We start from the raw sequence: 15,937 nt of genomic DNA, 5'->3' as shown, positions 1-15,937 counted from the left end.
CCATAAAACTTGCCTGTTTTTATCAAATTGATTGTAACTTGTGAGCTGCAGTATTTGGGACAAAACTGTCTGAGTTTATAGTTTTCTATGCCTGCCAAAAACAGAGGCAGACTACCACACTAGCTGTCCTGCGGAAACTAAATTAAGCAAAGGCAAATACCAAGTGGAAAGTTGTCAGCCTGTTGAATGAATGGCTGCATTTTACACACCACAGAATATCTTAATAAGAATATGTTTTAATGTGCACCAGTCATTTTATTTTAAGTGCATCACTTTTTACAAAAATAATAATTTTCCCTTTAAATCCATTATAAACACCTGCCCCTAACTTTCTTAAAGTCTGTTTTGTTTTGCACACAATAGTATAGTGTTGTTACATTGTTTGCTATCAAAAGGGGTATTGAAGGAAAAAAATTTTTACATACATGTATTATTAAAAAAATTTAAAGGCCTGTTATCAATATCTGTGCTCATTTCAAATTCAAAATAAAGTTCTAGCTCAAAAACAATTTGCTGCAAGCCCTTTGAAAACTTTCAGTAATGTTTATTTACTTCAACAAAGAAGGTAAGACAAGAGTTTATTAAAACTTATCACCCTATGTATTTAGTACAAATGTGCAGGTCATTAATTGCAAACTGTAGTCTGTATTTCTTCTCTCTCTCGCGCGCGCTCTCTCTCTCTCGCTCTCCCTCCCCACAAGACACAGACACACACACACACACACACACACATCAAAAATAATAACAACAATAATAATAGAAACATCACTGAAATACTAGAATCTTAAAAAGCAGCTTTTCCACAGATGAATTCATTTCCCTGCTTTGAAGGTTTTCCTTATGAATGAAGATTTCCTTGTGTGTATTAGCGAGACCTACCCTGTGGAAATCAGAGGAAACTCAGGAGTGGTATGTGACTTAAAAGAAAAGTAAAAATAATACTGAAAATATGGTAGGGCCATGTGTAAGTCACTTATGACTAGCACACTTATACGGATTCTAACCAATTTTTAAGCAAGTATGTAGAAGAGTTTATAAAATCCTATAAAATCCTACTCTTCAAAATGCTGAGCTCTAAAATCAAGTCAGACTTCCCAGCTACTATGACACTTTCCTCCTTCTTTTAATGTTACCTTTAAGAGACAAAGGACAAAATCTAAAAAGCAGCAAAGACCCTTGCAGCGTCTAAAATTAAAGAGTGACTAACTTTTTTGTGAGGAACTTGCTATGTTCCACCATTTATTTGGAGAGGGTCCGACTTTGTTACTATGAGTGGAAAAGTATTCTACACACACATATCCTAACATATAACAGATATATCAGGAAGCCATAAACGTCAACTCGCCGATGGTAAATAATACTTTGCCAACAGAGTATTAATGAAGCTTGGGAATGCCTCTCATTTAGAGAAATCAAGTCATAATGTTGGCACTAAAACTCTGTTTCCCTTTAGGAGTTTTATTTTCACGTTACTGATATCCAGAAATAATTGTCAAACTTTAGCACGTTGGTGGCCCTGTATATTAACTGAATCTAGAGATGTTTCCATCCAAGGGTATAGCTTAAAAATGAAGTTATGAAATCTGAGGACAGAGAAGCTCTAAGAACGATATGTTTGACTTGTTAAGATTAAGCACGTCATTAATAAACTTTCACTTAAAGGTAAAAAAAAAAAAAAAAAAAATCCTCAAAATGTTGGTATCGTTTCCAGACTGTCCTGTGAGCATCACAACTTACAGGAAACGATTCATCTTCCCATACAAACCCTGTATTTATTCACAACCCTGGCATACTTGGGGAAAGAGAAAAAACCCACACCGTTTTAGAGCTAGTTTGCTTTTATACATTAACTGGTGGAACATCCGAGAAAGTGGCCTAAGCAAATGAGTAGCATGTAAGAAACTTTACAACACTGAGCTCAGAAACTTTCATTCTCATTTTGTCCACGTCAAGAACTGGCCGCCCGCATGACTTTCCTTTGCTGCCCCTTGCATTTTTAACTCTGGCAGACTTTTCTAAATGATCAACTTTTCCTAAAACCAGCAGGAAAAGTAACATGATGCCAGCAAGATCCATAGGTTTTAACTTAAGAGCTGGAGGACTCGAAAGAGGTGGCTGGAAGCTTCCTATTTTATTTTTGCTAGGAACAATCAAATTTTTAAGCCAACAAGCAGGCCTAGAGTAAGCATTTCTTGGTAATTTTGTCTCAGGCCCTATCTGCATTTTCCCTTTGTACTTGCTGTGCTCTCAGACCCTTTCCTGTTCACCTGGTGCGTTTACAGAAGTTCAATGAATCTATGAAAGTTCAATGAATCGGCCTAAGTGGATTTAACTTCTCCGCTAAGCTTCTCACTTCACTTACCTCACTTAAAACTCTAGCTGTGATTTTCCAAAATAGGATAAGGATGAATACGCTACCATAATTTTGATTCATCATTAAGATCCATCGCTCTTACTCACTTTCATAGTATCAATTCTGAGGCCTAAAAAGATATGAGGAAGTAAAGCAAGACCTAAAATGTAAGACGTCCAAGATGCCCTCTGACACCCACCAGTCCCTCTCGCCCTCTAACTTAAATTGCTTTAGAGTCTTAGGGCCATAAAACAGTTACTGACTTCCCTGGGGGAAAAAGGGAAACACCACCATCTCACACAGGTACTAACAAAAAAGCTTTCCCAGCCACAAAAACAGCTTTGCACTTCAAAGGGCTCCCACCTCCGCCTCACCCTCAAATTATTCATGGGGTCCTATAATCCTGGAGTTATTTGAAGGGACAGCGGTGTTTGCCTTGGCCTTTCAAAGATGCGTTTCTCTAGAACCCAAACAGGAACTAGACAGAAGGCGAAGCGCCCGTCCGCCTGGATGTCCCACCGCTGTCAGGCATTTAATCACCGGCCAGTGTCCGCTGACCCGCGACACAGGGCGCACCATCCTCACCGCAGAGGAAGTCGGCCCCTTCCTCAGCCCCTACGGAAGCGCCCTGGCTGCAAGGCCTGCCACATGGCACGGACAGGGCACAGACCCCTCGGTCAAGCTGCCCTGGGCCGCGCAGAGGCGGGAGCATCGGGGGATGCGACACCCTCCATCTACAGCCCAGCTGGGCCTTTAAGGGAAAAAAGTTTGAAGCCTGGCTTTGCAAACTCTTCAAAGCCAACGCCAGTCCTGTACTGTTTTCCCACTTTGGGGACCACACGAAGGCCCCTCTCTGAGACCCTCCCAACCCTCCCAAGTTCGCCCAACTTACTACTCTGCATGCTGGTGCCTAGTCTGCTCCCCGCTTGTCAGGAGCCCCAGAAAACTGGCGGCGGCGGCGGCGGCGGCGGCGGCCCCTCGGGTCCTACCACCCCGAGCTCCTCCGCTGCGCCCGGTAGGAGAGAATTAAAATCAGCCAGAAAGAGACAGCGAGGGGGAGTGGGGCTGCGAGGGGGAGGGGGCACCGGACTGAAACTTCTTTTTTTGGCAAATGGGGATTTGTTTTTCCTCCTCCCCGGCGGCTGAACTTGACCCTCCTGACTCCGAGGGCTACTGCAGTTTGAAGTCGTTCGTTTCTAAGACTCAGATGCCTTAGACCCACCAAAAGGAAGGGAGGAAGGGGGCAAAAGAGAGCAGAAAAGAAGAAAGAAAGAAATCACACGCGCAAAAAAGGAAGAAAGAAAATGCATGTGAAACCCGAGAAGCCTGCGCTTGGCTTTCTGCACACTCTCCCTCTGCGTTTTTTTTTTTTTTTTTTTTTTTTTTTCAAAGAAAGTCACTTTTAATTCCCAGGGCTCCCCGCTTGCGATCGCCCACATTTTGCGCACACACGAGCGGGCGCAGCACTCGCGTCGCGGCTCCCCGGGCCTGGCAGAGGGGCACCCGCGCCCCCCGAACCCCCCGCGGCCCCCGGCCCCGCGGCCCGCCCGGGCCTCCCCTCCTTACCTGTTGATTAATCGTCAAGAACACCCTCGGCAGCCCGAAAGATGGTGGCGCGGCGGCCAGAGCCATGAACCGTCTTCTGTTGTTTGCAGAGTTGATCTTGGATTATTGGGGGGGGGGGGGGAGAAAAAGGTCTTTCCTGCCTCCCCCCCCTTTCCCTTCCCTGCCCCCCCTTATAAAAAAAGAGAGAAAGAGCGAGAGAAAGAGAAAGGAAATAGAGCAAGGATGTGCCCGGTGCCGGGTGGGAGAGGGGAGGGGGGGTGTTGTTTTTTGTTTAAAAAAAAAAAAAATTAGGAAGGCGAGAGAGCGATCGAGAGGACGCGGGGTCTGGAGAAAGGAGCAGCACCAAAAAAGAGGACGCTTAAGATTGCAGTGAGATCGGGTCTTTATCAGAAATGTTATCGCTTGTCAGGACCTCAGTCTCCGCGCATTACGTCAGTTTCAAGACACCAACACTATTAATATCAAAGGAGCCTTCGCGGAGGAAAGCGCCACCCCAGACCGAGCTCCCTTAAAGAGACAGCGCGCGTCCCCGCGCCGCCGCCGCCGCCGCCGCCGCCGCCCCGCCCGGCTCCGAGCACCCGCCGCCGCCGCCCGCCCGGACCGGCCCCGGCCGCGGCCAGCCGGCTGCGCGAGAACTTCGCCCGAGTCGGAGCGAGGCGAATGAGAGCTGCGCGGTGCAGGGACCCGGCTACCTTCCCGCCCCGCCTCTCCCCCCTCCTCCTCCCCCACCCCCCATGTGGGAACGCGCGAGCTGGACAAGGAGGAAAGATCCGCAAGCTTTAGGAATAATGTGATAAAGACAAGGACCTACCTTGGGGAGTGGCGCGGGGTTGGGGGGGGAGGTGGGGGCCAGTGCGCGGCGGCCCAACCGACGGTCCCCAAACACTCGGAGATGCTCTCCTAAACAATCAAAAGAACTCTAAAAGTGTTTACCTTTTCAGTTGCTACTTTCTCTTCTCGCTCCCAATTAAACGACGCAGGAGTGTGTGTGTGTGTGTGTGTGTGTGTGTGTGTGTGTGTGTGTGTGTGTGTCCCCTCCCCCGCCCTTCTTCTAGGACTTGAAAGTCTTTGGACACCTAGTCGGTGGTCAGGGTTTCCCTTGCGTTTGATGGCAAAAGGGCTGGAGGGGAACAACTTGAACTCTATCCTGAGTTGGAGAAGTGAGGACTGAGGTTGCTATGGTTTTCTGAGCTGGAGAGAAGCTAGCAAGCTCAATGGGTGCTTAAAGGGGGTACTACAAAATAGATAAAATGGGAACATTATTCAAATGCGGCAAGATTAATACCTGCTGCTCTTTGGGGTTTTAGTAGCAGATAAGGAATTCTGACTTAAGCATGACATTCTTTTTACCAATTCACATCTTCAGATACCCTCATTGTTAAATAAAATTCTCTCAACGTGAAGTTACTGAATTGAGAGTTTGTTTTTTTTCTTTTTTCTTTTCTTTAACTTCTGAAGATCAACAATACATGAAAGAGGACCAAGACAGGATTTGAAGTATGGTAGGTGTTAAAAACTAAGTAAACATTTCTTGGGCGTTTGGACTTCATTTTCTTCAGTGGGGTGACTTTAAGTGGCATGTTTTTTCGCTAGTGAAAGTCAGTTTAAACTCATTTTGTGCTAAAAGGAGAAACATCCTTCCTTCTCCAAACTATAAAATGATCAAAATTAGAGTTTTAGAGAGGTACGAATCGTGAATCTGTGAGTTGAAGATGAAGTAATTTCCTCTAAAATATTTTCACTAAATGATTCTTGCATCTTTTCAGAGAAAAGATGAGTATATTTTTGAAACATACTATTATCAGAAGTGAAAAATCCAATCATTAAATAAAAAAAAGTATATGCTCTTTAGAACTTTACTGCTTTTTCTGTAAGGTCTTCATTTCTGCTTAATAACACCTAGTCAGGCAGACATGTGACTCCTTTTGTACCACTTTTGTTCCAGAATTTTAGTATCCTGTCCCATACACTCTTTAGGAGTAGAAAGACAATAGTACTTTTGCAGTAGAGAAATTAGTCAGGTAAAAGAGTAGTCAAAATACAGTTTTACAATGAGGCAAACAATATATTCCCTAGAGGAGTGAGAAGACAATGAACCTCGTATGCATGGAGTTGTTCATATGTTATCATCAATTTAAGTGGATTTGGGAAGAGAGTTAGATTTACATATAGTCCTGCTTGCAGAGAAAATTAATATCAAAATCTTCAGTAAATCTCATAGTCAGCTACTAATGACCACCTGCGTATTTCCACACCAGAGTCATTTAATACTGTCCACCACCAATTTCCACTGTAAAAAGTATTCATATATTAAATATAGAATTTTATTTTCTTTTTTAAGCCATAAATTAGCTTACCAACTTTTATGGAAATATGCACGGCACAGTGAGAAGCATTTTTATTCAGGAAAAAAAAGGATCTGAGTGAAACATTCTTTAGCCATGACTAACTAAAAATATTAGATCAAATAAATTTTGAAATATGTATCTGAATAGTAAAACCGTTTGTGTATTTAAAGGGTTAATACCACCTAAAACTGCTGAAGCTGGTATGTAACTGATAAAAACAGGCTACAGCATCTTAGCAGCAAAGTTAAATAGTACAATCTATCACAAGGATTCGTCCCCTAATCTCCATCTGCTCGCCAAGATTTAAATGATATATTAAAAAGGGAAGTGATCTTCCTCTCTGTCACCCTCAAGTCTATGGCAATCGTCAAGAGTGTAAATTTACTCACATGAAACAGTCATTGATTAACTTGGTTCAAAAAAACAAAATTACACGCTTTTGCGAGCACAAAACCCTTGAGATGGCTGGTGTTTTTCCACCTGTAATAATAAAAAATTTCACCATTAAGTGTACACCAAATTATATATTATATAAAAAGTTAAAGCCAAAGGTCTGAGGGTGAATTATGTCCTTTAATTGAAAAGATAAAGTTACACTTCAGGTACTAAGCCAACAAATTCATGGTCAGTTAAAAATGTAATGAATGAAGTTTCACGGACTCAATTTTGCTGAAGTTTGCCTGAGAAATGAAGAATCTCTTCATTTTCCTTTTAGTATTTTGAGTTGGAATATACGGCAGATCAAAATGCTGTCTGTATCAATCCATTTACATTAACCACAAAAGATCTGTGGAGAACTTAATAGAAGCACAGATATTTTTTGTAAACTTTTTCAAGCAAATTACTTATTTATTTATGAAATAATTTATGAAGAAAAATTTTACCTCATGGTTTAGATATATTACATATGCTCTTGATTGACACAATATGTTTAATCTCAAAGGCCCTCATGGCATTAGCATTTTTTAATTCTAGTAGGAATATTTCAAAACAACCAGCTAATACATGAGGTCATAATTGTTTGACAGTTGTTTTTAATATATAAAATAAGCTATGTATATTGTTTTCCTTCAAATGTTTGTTGATTTGTTTTTATAGTCCTGACATTTGCATGGCACAAACTGAATTAGGGGAAATATTAAAGATTTATTTACATTTATTATCTTCTGCTGTCAAACATATGCAAAGCTCTTAAAACCATTCTATTCTTTCGTTTTTATTTGCAATGCATTTCTGAACAATGGAGCCTGGATGTTAAAATGACAACCTGCCTTTTTGTAGGATACATCAGAAAATAAAGAAAAAATTAAGAGAAATTTTAAAAAGCAAATAAAAGGAATAACTTCCAACTGAAATAACTTCTTTATAATCTTCCTTAATTCTTTGAATTCTGGAATTTTCTCTCATGGCTGGACCACTGATGAAACAATTCCTTGCGCTGTATTAATGCTTATTTATTTCTCAAAATTACATAATACACTTTTTTCTGTTTTATTATTGTAAACATTCTTTTTCCCCCCTTTTCTTGTAGTTTATTCAGCAGAGATACAACGACGGATTAGTAGTTAAGCACAAGCCTACTTGTTTTACATTTCAACCTTTTAGCACATAACTTACTTACAGCTCCAGTGCCTGTAATCACAATGATTTTACCTGATGGAACACGTGTTTCAGAAATGTAATCCAACTGTTTACTCTAACGCATCATAAATTGCAATTCCTTTCAGAAACCTCAAAGATTGACAGCCCTTGTCCTAAATGCCAACTGCTTCAACACATACTAACAAGAAAATATTTATGTATTATCTGCTCTCAAGACCGTACTATATCATAGGAAATGGAAGACCATTTGGCCTTCCAGCATATCAAAAGCAGTTATTGAAGCAGGCTGCCCTACTTCAGAGTGAGACAAGCAACAGAGTGTGTATCAAAGATGAACTTCCCTGAGTCCCTTTCTTCTTGCAATCACACACCACTCAACCTTTTAGAAAACACACTCTTCTGCAAAATTATGATCATTTTGCAAACTACCTATTCCTGAACACCTCTGGGTGAATTTATTAAAGATAAATTCAGCTTTAAATAGCCTGTATCTTGTTTTCAAATTCACACTTAACACTTGCCAATCCTCCCCCTGCAATATCAGGCAACTGCCTAGTTAAACAGATGGGCCTTGCAGCCCACCCTAAAAGCCAACAAATATGGGCTTTATTTAATTAAAAGAGGAAACAAATTTCTGAGGTGTAGACACACACACACACACACACACACACACACATACCCACACACACAGCATGCATGCATACACATGAACATACACACAAAATCCCTGCCTGGGTGTCTGAGAATAATAATAACAATTCTTGCTTTTTCATTAGGTTTTATGAATGTCCAACTATATACTATCCATTGGAGTGACAGTAGATTTATATAGGCTAGCTCAGCACTGTGTATCCAAACCAAGCCATTGCGGGAAATAGCTGGACTCACTACCCTTGTCTCACGTCAGAGAGAGCATTTACATCTGATTCACCATCTGACCCTGAAAAGTAGGTGTTTTCCAATTTTCTCCATATTTCTAACTTCTGCTCTAGGATCTTCTGCCGTGATACTTTCTCATCCCATTCACTCTTCCAATTTTGTGCAATGAACTCTCAGTTGTATATAAGCAAGCCCAGCACCCAATTCTGCCTAAATTTCAGACTGAAATATTCCACTGGAAATTCAAACTTGTGAATCTGAATGATGTGATACATATTGAATATCATAATTTAGGAAGAGGAGCCTATAAAGATAGACAACATGGAAGGAGGAAGGAAAGAGACAAACCCTATCTCCTGTAAAGGCATGAGTCATCCAGACCAGAAACCTTCGACACTTGACATCTTTAGCAATACCCTCCCCACAGGGCCCACGTCCAATCAGTTGCCCAGTCTTCCCATTGTTCCCTTTCTAAAGACTTTTGTACCTCTTACTGCCTTTCTTTCCATCCACATGGACCCTTCCCAAATTAAAAAGTCATCATCTCCCCCAAGACATCCCATGGAGCTTTTCCTCCTTCCTTTCTCGCCCTCTGTTCATTATCATACAGAGCTACCAGATCAGGTCATCGCCCTTCTTCATTTTTTATTCCTCATGACAAAAATCCTGCGACTCCCAATTGCCAAAAGAATTACACCAAAAAGGGCGGAGGGCGTTCAAGGCCTCCCATAACCTAGTCCCCAACACCTTTCTGGCCTCATTCTTCACTCCGTTCTTCCACACGGTCCTGACCCACTGCTTGCGCCCTTCCCCAGATCCATCTGACATTTCAAATGTCTTGTTTTTATCCTTACCACCACCTTCTACTTAGAAGGCTTTGAAGGGCCCTTTCATGCCAGATCTCCATGCTGAATACCCTGTCTTCTTCTAAGATCAAACTCAGATTCTGCCTTTTGCATGAAGTCTTCCCAAATTCCAAATCAGAATCAGCAATGCAGGAAGTAAGCTTCCACAGGCTTGCTTCTCTCTCTAGGTGGCGATTCAACACAGTGACTTATATAATGGCGTTTGTTGACCTAACCACCTCCCCTGCTAAACTGTAAGATCCTTGAGGGCAGAAGACCATTGAGTCATAGGTACTCAGTAACATCTGTTAAATTGAATTTGGAGGTTGGAACAAGCTCTTTACATTTTACTTAGAAACACACTATGGAGTGCAAGTTTCAAATGCTCCATGTGGCCTTTTCTTCCTTTCTTTCTGTTCTTTTTTTCCTTAATACATATGGGCTGATGCATTATGTGTCAGTTGAAGCTTCAGGGTGGGCTTCGTCTCAGCAGCATATTTTTGGCACTGTATCAGAGAAGATGTTTGTCCTGCTCTGAAATATTGTCCTCATTATCGTTAAGTTTGGGTTCATAATTCCATGTTGCTCTAAAAATAGTGAATTAAATTATCTTTAACTAAATCCTAGGCATTAAAATGTGGGCGTATAGAAAATGAGGCTGAAAGCTGAGAATTCTTAGATGGGAAGGGATTATTTGTAGTTTTAGGAGCCAGAAGTATACATTAGGAAAGTTATAGAAGTGAGGTAGAGATAAACAATCTCTTTAAACATTCACAGTGTTTTTTCTCTTTATTGTTTAACATAAAAATATTGAATCAGTTTAGCATATGCCAATCTACTGATAACTGTTCATTTTTCCATATACTAAATTATCAAACACATGTGACATTTAATTGAGGGTATAGATCCAAACCTCCAGGTTCTCACAGGGATCACGTTTCACAAGGTCACATGAATCCCGTGGAAGTGTGTGTGTGTGTGTGTGTGTGTGTGTGTGTGTGTGTACATGTGCATGTGTCTATGAGTGTGTGACCACCTGGTAAATGAAAACTTCCATTTAGTTGACATTCCACCTTGGTGTTCACACAAGTGATTCATCCTTGGTGTATCTAGACAATTTGAATGGTCTGGTGTACAGACATCCACGTAGACATGGACAAATGATCAAATGAGAAGTATTAGTTATTACTCTGACTCCAAACTTTGTTCATCAGTACTTGTACACTGCTCAGAGGACAGTAAACTATCAGCTTCTGGAAGGAAGCAACACTCCACATTTTCTCTGCTCTGTGCCATGAGAGGAGAACCACTTCATCTCCTGGGCTCCCTTGCGATCTGTATTCTGGAGGGATTTGACCAATGACATCATGAGCTCAAAGAATGGGAGGAGAGACAGTCAGGGTACTTATTCCCTTGACTTTCTCTGTCCAGCAGCCCATCTGCCATGGATACACTCTCATAGGGCTCCAGTAATAAGCCCTCCCACCCTGACCCCTTGTGATTTTAGGCCCAGGAGCAGCTGCTTCTGGTGGTTTTTAGGCCCTGGATGCTTCACCACCTCTTTTTGCGTCCCTAAACTCTGCCGTTACTTTGTAAATGATCCTTAATGAAACACTTTTCAAATTTTTCTTTGAGTGTGCCTCGTTTTATCTCCCTGGACTCTGATTAATAAAATCATCTTTGTACCCTAGGGTCTAGCAGAGTCCTTATAATTCAATAAACTATAGTTCAATAAAGTGAAACAAATATATGTTGAGTATATCGTGTGCCAGACACTGTGTTAGGTGTTGGGTGCCCCAGAGGTAAGTGAGCTGACATGCCCCCCATCTTATGGATTTTATGGTCTAATTAAGTACTTCTTAAACTAGCTTGGGTGCTTTTTTTTAAAAAGTACACATGTATGGGCCTCACCTATTGAATGGAGGTGGAGCCTGAGAATGCATTTAAAATAAGGACACCATGTGATTTTTGTCTTCACTGAAGAATGAGAGAGTGATCCTTTGACCATGACATATATTAAATAATTCATTACAACTGTTAAGATACAAAGAAAGACCTTGATAAAGTTTAGCTGGGTGAATGCAAGAAGGCATGAACTTTTGGGAATAAGGTAGTTCAGATATGGGGGGCAAGGTCATGTATTTGCAGTGCTTAGGCACTGGGGCTACTGCATCATCATGGGGTTGTCAAAAGTTAGGGGTAGACAATGCTTTACAAACTGTGATAATTGTCTTTGATCATTGTGCTCTACTGTATTAACTCCCACGCCCTCCTCCTTCTTCCACAGCCAGCATCCACAAATCTGCTGCAGCAGCCCCAGCTGCTGGGTTTCCCCAGCAGAGCAGAGCTCTGCACAATTGTTGCAGTTTGCTCTAGTCTAGACTCTGGAGCTAGCTCTGTCTGGAAAGAGAAGCACAGACACTCATAGTTCAAAGCTAATTAAGTCAGTAAGATAAACAAGGTAAGACTCCTGGGAATAAGGGGAATTTCTTGAGCCCCAAGAAATTCACGACTTAGAGATTGAGAACACTGGTAATATTTGAAACTTCTAACTATATTATTCACTTCTAACTATATTATTCACCTCTTGCAAAAATATCTGAGATCTTTAGATAAGGGGCATGCCAATGACTACAGATGACAGTTACATGATCAATGTGAGTAGCTTTTTATTAAATGATTTAATTATTCTTTTTTCCTATTATTCTTAAACTAAGTTTTTAGACAGTACTACCTAATATGTTCTCAACCTTCTTTAACTTCTATTTTAAAAGCAGTCCTGAGCAAGATCCTTGAACTACTCATGTCAAATTATTTAACCAGTCACACAGAATATCATACCACAATACATAAATGTTCATATACATATATTCACATGTATATTGAGGCCCTTTCAACAAGGAAACATCATCAAACATATCTCCTATTCTGTCTCTCAAACATCAAAACATATGAAGAATGCAACTACTACTTCAATTATGCTCTGAGTTTCTAATTGCTGTATAAGTTAAGAGTCCAGTGCAAATTTGAGGTACTTCAAACCAAATCTTATTTTATTTAAAGAGACATGTCACTTCATATCTTGACCTCATGTTAGGTGAGTAAAGGCAATTCTACCTTTAGACCACAGAAGTAAAAATGAACATAAAGTAACCATCTAGAAACAACCCCGTCTGTGAGGTACATCTGAACAATGTGTATAGATTAATATACGGAATATGTTCTAAAGATGGTTCAAGTACTGGCTACAGTTGTTAACTCTATGCTCTGCGCTACCACACTGCATGAACTGCTCAGAATACTATACTGTGATTTTTAATGTCATTAGTCAAACTTAAAATCTTGCTCAGTGTTTTGTCATGTGTCCAGTATGATACACTATTGATAGAGCAGAGTGAAGTGCTGAGGATCATTTTGCTTTATGAAGATATTTTATGACTCAACTACATACAAGCTATTCTAACACATACATATTCCTTAGCCATATTTTTGACAGTGGGTTTCGTTTCTCATTCAGAATATAATTAGAGGAAAGTTATGTAATTTCTACTGAGGTCATGGTAAAATTTAGCCCCTTTGTGCCAGGCTTTAGGCCTCCTGCTTCAAAGTTTCCTTAGGAAAGGCTATTTAGAGGGTATGCTTCTGAAAGCACAGTTATGGAGCATTGACTTTCCATTACAGTGTAGATCCTCCCTCTCATTTTACAAATAAGGAAACAGAGGCCTAGGCAGTGAATGACTGCAATGCTCAAGGACACACTTAAGTGATAATAATGGCTAACACTCGTGCAGGGCTTGTTATGTGCCAGGCTCTAAGTATTTCACATCTATTAATTCATTTAGTCTGAATAAACACTCTAAGAGGTAGAGTGTTTTCCCGTTGTTTCCATTTTATAGATAAGGAAACTGAGGCATATGCAAAGACATAGCCAAAGTCACATGTAGTCAGGTGTAGAACTAGCTGGGTCAAGGGTCTAATGCCCCACTATACTATATTTTAATTCTGGTGGCAGAACTGGGAAACAAATTAAAACCTATGATTTTTGACTTGACACTTAACCTTGCAAATACGAAGTGTGTGTGTGTGTGTGTGTGTGTGTGTGTGTGTGTGTGTGTGTGTCCCCACTTGTGGTGAGCATTTGCTATTTTTCAGCTACCAACAACCTTTCTCTCTTCCCTAGCAAGGTCCACTAGTTTCCCTCTGAAGGAAGAGAAGCCCCCGTTTCTAATCCATAATGATGATTCACTGCAAGAAAGCAAGCATCCGACTCTGGCCTTGCTTATCAGAGCTTCACATTCAGGAACCTGACAGAGTCAGAGCCACGGACACCTGGGGGACAATTGGAGAGAAAATCTGGATCTTTCATTCCAACGCACTTGGTCCTGCGAAGATGCGAGGGTGGAGCTCTTGCAGCTGTCTTGTCACCACAGAATGCAGAGAGAACAGACTTTAGACACAGAGAGAGAGATTTGGGTTCTGCAACATTGCTGGGATCCCTGAATTACACTGCACCCCAAGTCAGCCTTAACCCCTTAGTTCTCCCGTTTACTTATGGCTTAAACTAATGTGAATTAGTATCACAGAACTGTTCTATTATGGAACTTAAAAAATTATAATTGCATTTCTAGCCAATTATAAGAGAGTCAAACAAATAAATTTTCATGTTTTACCCAAAATTGTATTGCACAGATCGATGAGCCATTTTACTTGCCAGACTTGGCTCTGTGTAATTTTTGACAGTATTCAACATCAAATCCACCCTCACCCTCGAATGGCAAAGACGATGACGATGTTAGAAACTATTTGGAAATGCAGTAGATATCTCCAAAAACAAATTCCAATAACTGCTGTGAACAATAGCAGAATGTTTGAGATACCCTGTGCTCTCTGAAGCTCTGAGATATTTGTTTGTTTAAATCAGCAGTTGTATTTAATAATCTTAAATTACATGTGTCCTTGACTTCACAAATTACTATTATTGAATTAATAGAAGACTGTTTTTTGTACAATACCCTTCAAAATATGCTGAAGGAAGTAAGAGACTAACTAGGCAAAATGTTTATCATAACATGTTGATAATCCTTCTATATTTGAAAGCATCCATAAGAAGATGACCAAGGAATTCAAATCCACATGTGGGAATGGAGATTTCATAGAAAGTCATTGGTGGCCACAGAATGATGAGGGACAAGATTAAAATCTGGTGCATAGGAAACAAAATTATGGTTATCAAAGGGGAAAGGGCAGGGGGAGGGACAAATTATGAGTTTGGGATTAGCAGATACAAGCTATTATATATAAAATAGATAAACAAGGTCCTACTGTATAGCACAGGGAACTATATTCAATAAATTGTAATAAACTATAATGGAAAAGAAAAAAAATCTGTTCAGTGCAAGAGGTTTACATTTAGTGTTAGCCTCGGTGTATGAATGATGATTACATATATCACGTCTATAAGCTTTCAGCTCTAAAAGAAGTTTATTGTCCTAAAGATATCTAGGGAGACAGACTCAAATGATCTTTCTGATCTTTCTGTTATCATTTTTAATAGGGATTAAATACCAACCCCTTACATTGTATTTCATTATTACTTACTGAACTCTATGCAATGTGGCTCTGATGGTGTCTATTTTATGTTTACCTATAAACACAGCACATATTAAAACATGGTTATTCTGTGACAATGTATGAGACACTAAAAGCACAAGATACCTAGACTCCGGATATTATGCCAAATCTAAAAAATCTGTTAAGTAAAATATTGGAATTCTTCTGACCTTCTAACATATATTTTCCAATTTACCCATGAAATATTGTTTATAAAAAATAAAACTGTGGTGTGAGGCAAGATGCAACATAATCTTACTCTAGTCCAAATACAATCATAAAATGTTAGACCTGAAAGGTTCTTTAAAGATTCTTTCATCTGATTGTTCCCTCTTAAATGCAACAACTTTAAAATAAGCAACCGTAATAATAATAATAATAATAATGATAATTATTATTATAGAACATTTACTCTGTGTCAGGCACTGCGTTAAGTCCTTTATTGTCAAAACAACTCTTTGAAGGAGTTATTATTCACATTTTAGAGATGAGGAAATTGAGGCACACAGAGAAATTACTTGCCCAAGATTACATGGCTGATGGGTGACAGAGCTAGGATTTAAATGTAAGCAGTCTGGCCCCAGAGTTTCCCTAAAAAAGTAATTAAGATATTTCATATTATATTTTATACTTAATGATGATATATAATTACTAGGCTAAAAATAATCTTTTCACTCACTAAAAATTAGTCAGTTATATAAATACTGTGTTTATCAAGTGACTTTTTCTTTTTA

The 15,937-nt window shown here is 40.0% G+C and overlaps 1 protein-coding gene across 3 annotated transcripts in view; it reads right to left on the bottom strand.

Annotated features, from left to right (window-relative positions):
* Positions 1–4,062, bottom strand: part of TRPS1 (transcriptional repressor GATA binding 1) — a 251,143-nt gene extending 247,081 nt beyond the window's left edge. For all 3 annotated transcript variants that reach the window (XM_059902014.1, XM_059902017.1, XM_059902018.1), the window contains exon 1: positions 3,920–4,062. The gene's annotated coding sequence lies outside the window, so the exon portion shown is untranslated. The remainder of the gene's footprint in view (positions 1–3,919) is intronic.
* Between the last annotated feature and the right edge of the window lie 11,875 nt (positions 4,063–15,937).

Source organism: Balaenoptera ricei, chromosome 17 (assembly GCF_028023285.1).
Source record: "Balaenoptera ricei isolate mBalRic1 chromosome 17, mBalRic1.hap2, whole genome shotgun sequence".
In the NCBI taxonomy this organism is placed as follows: domain Eukaryota; kingdom Metazoa; phylum Chordata; class Mammalia; order Artiodactyla; family Balaenopteridae; genus Balaenoptera; species Balaenoptera ricei.
This window is presented reverse-complemented; position numbering and strand designations above follow the sequence as displayed.